The sequence below is a fragment of the Mus pahari genome, chromosome 1 (assembly GCF_900095145.1).
Source record: "Mus pahari chromosome 1, PAHARI_EIJ_v1.1, whole genome shotgun sequence".
NCBI classification, from domain to species: Eukaryota; Metazoa; Chordata; class Mammalia; order Rodentia; family Muridae; genus Mus; species Mus pahari.
In genome coordinates, this window is record NC_034590.1 from 65,781,847 (window position 1) to 65,785,380 (window position 3,534).

Below are 3,534 nucleotides of genomic sequence, written 5' to 3' on the forward strand. Positions count from 1 at the left end.
TCTCTCTCTCTCTCTCTCTCTCTCTCTCTCTCTCTCTCTCTCTCTCTCTCTTTCTTTCTTTCTTCCAAGTGGATTATGTTTTGCCCTGGGTGGAGTTAGTTCACAGCTATATCTGTTTTGGGGTTTTTTGTTTGTTTGTTTGTTTGTTTTGTATTGTTTTTTTTGTTCCTACCTACTTTGATGTGGCTTTTTTCCCCTCAGTTGTGTGTCTATAGAAGTGGGTCTACTGAAAGCTAGAGCTTTCTGTGGAGACAACTGATGCATAAACAGTTGTTTACTTAGCATCCCACTGAGAAGGCAGGTATTCAGAAGCCAGTGCGTTAGCTTCCTATGTTGCTGACAACACTTTGGTTTCATATTTTTAGCCTGAAAAATTAAATCTGTATAAGAAAGCAAATGGCTGGCTTTTGGAAAACTTCATTCACTTATTGGATAACAGAATGTGTGATGTTTTGCCTCTAACTTCTGTTATTTATATTTAAAGTTTTAATTGTATATGAAAATACTTTCTGTGGTTTGTAGTTATTTTTAATATTTTTATTTCCCTGCTAGAGATTTTAAGTTTAAGATAACTTCATGTTTGACTGAAAGGAGATAATTAAAATATTCTCTACAAAACACTGTGGCAAGGATAATTCTATTTTGTAGACTCCCAAATTACCATTTCTTATCTCAATGAATTAGTCTTTGAAGCTTTTAATCTAATTAATCCTTAATCAAGTGTAATACCACAGAATAGCATTTGTGTATCTGCCAGTATGCATGGATTTAACTATGGATTTGCAAACAGATTTAGATAACATCATTTGGAACTGACCTATGGCTATTCTAGGCTTAAGGCAGAAAATATTCTGGTTAATTTAAATGACTTATATTAAGTCATGTTTGTCTGGGTTCAGTTACGTGTTTATGCACACACATTTAGTCTTTTTTCCTGGTTTCCTAGAAGTACCATTACACTTTCAGGGTGACATAAATAAATTCTATATATTAATATGTAATGATTATATCTAGAAGTTGAAGACTGCAATCAATTTCTAGCTATGGTCTGTTTCTGGGATTCGCTTGTGTTTTCTGTTTTGTTTTTATTTCTTTAGAAAACAGAATGAGAGATTTTCTGGGACCTCTCCTCTTAAGATTTAAACATGATGCTATAATAAAAAATGACCTTATCTATTTCAAAATGGTTTTAATTTTACATTCTTGAATGCTTATTCTCTTCATATGTAGACTGGAGTTCTATATTTTTGAGCAAACTTTTACGTATTTTTTCTTCCAGATGTTAGCTGTAGAAATATGATACAAACTGTGAGAACATATGGTGAACAGAAACAAATGACAAGGGGTGTATAAAGTCAAGGTTCTTTAGAAAATAATCAAATCTTTCTATCTGTCTGTCTATCTGATATTTGTCTATCATCTATTATCTACTATCTATTATTATTGCTGTAAATATAGATTGATATAAACACATACATGCATGTGTGTAAATACATGTATAAAATGATTTATTATGGAAGGACTCATGTGCTTATAAATTCAAGGCACTTTTTTTTTTACTGTTGTAATCTTTTTTATTAGATATTTTCTTCATTTACATTTCAAATGCTATACCCAAAGTCCCCTATACCCTCCCCCTGCCCTGTTCCACAACCTACCCACTCCTGCTTCCTGGCCCTGACATTCCCCTGTATTGGGGCATATGATCTTTGCCAGACCAAGGACCTCTCCTCCCATTGATAGCCAAGTAGGCCATCCTCTGCTACATATGCAACTAGAGATACAGCTTTGGGGGTACTGGTTAGTTCATATAGTTGTTCCTCCTATAAGGTTTCAGACCCCTTTAGATCCTTGGATACTTTCTCTAGCTCCTTCATTAGGGGTCCTGTGTTCCATCCAATAGATGACTGTGAGCATCCACTTCTAAATGGATGGATCTGGAGGATATCATCCTAAGGGAGGTAAACCAATCACAAAAGAACACACATGATGGTCTGCCCAGGAGCAGTCTCAAGGGTGGAACCAGTAGGGGGGCCATCTTTGCTCTGGTGCACTGCCAGGGAGAGGGCGGCCCAGAGAAGCATCACAGCTTCTGGAAAAGATCCTGTTTCTGGCTCCAGTCATCTGGCAAAATTCCCAACTGAGGAGGGGTATCTGCCCGGGAGCAGTCTCTGGGCCTGAGCCGGAAGGAGAGCCGTCATTGCTCTGGTTCACTTAGGCTCCAGTCTGCGCTAGCAAGAGTGTGGACCACAGAAGCTACATGGCTTTGGACAGACAGAAGCAACCTAACTTCTGGGACAGACCCTGTTTCGGGCTCCAGAAATTTGGGCACCTTCCTTGCCAGAGGAAAGGTGGCCACCTGTGAGGGCTCTGTCTGCCAGAGCAGGTGAAAGAGTCATATTGTGTCCAGGGTCCCTCAGTGGCTAGTCTGTGCAGGGGAGTGAATAAACTGCAGAGGCAACACATCTTCTGGGACAGGCCCTGTTTTGGGCCTACATCTTCAGCAAGGAGGCAGATCTGAACGCCAGCCCTCTGTGCACCTTCCCTGATAGAGGAGAGCTTCCCTGCAGAGTGTAATCTGACAACTGAGACTCAGGAGAGAGCTGGACTCCCAGGACTGCTGACAGGGGCTAACAGAATCACAGGAGGAACAAGTTCCAACCAGAGACAACTATAGCAACTAACTCCAGGGATCACCTGATGGCGAAAGGCAAACATAGGAATCTTACTAATAGAAACCAAGACCACTCACCATCATCAGAACTTAGCACTCCCACCTCAGTCAGTCCTGAATACTCCAACACACCCGAAAAGCAAGAATCAGATTAAAAAGCATACCTCATGATGCTGGTAGAAGACTTAAAGAAGGGCATTATTAAAGAAATGCAGGAGAACGCCGCTAAAGAGATACAAGTCCTTAAAGAAAAACAGGAGAAAACTTCTAAAGAGATAGAAGTCCTTAAAGAGAGAGAGGAGAACAGAAACAAACAGGTAATGGAATTGAATAAAACCATCCAAGACCTAAAAAGGGAAAAGAAGCAATAAAACCCAAAATGTGGCAACTCTGGAGATAGAAACCCTAGAAAAGAAATCAGGAACCATAGATGTGAGCATCAGCAATAGAATACAGGATATAGAAGAGTGAATCTCAGCTGCAGAAGATTCCATAGAGAACATGGACACAACAATCAAAGAAAATGCAAAATGCAAAAAAGATCCTAACTCAAAACATCCAGGAAATCCAGCACACAATGAGAAGACCAAACCTTCGGATAATAGGAGATGAGAATGAAGATTTTCAACTTAAAGGGCCAGCAAATATCTTTAACAAAATTATAGAAGAAAATTTCCCAAACCTAAAGAAAGAGATGCCCATGAACATAAAAGGAGCCTACAGAACTCCAAATAGACTGGACCAGAAAAGAAATTCCTCCTGACACATAATAATCAGAACAACTAATGTAGTACATAAAGATAGAATATTAAAAGCAGCAAGGGAAAAGGGCCATGTAACATATAAAGGCAGGCCTATTA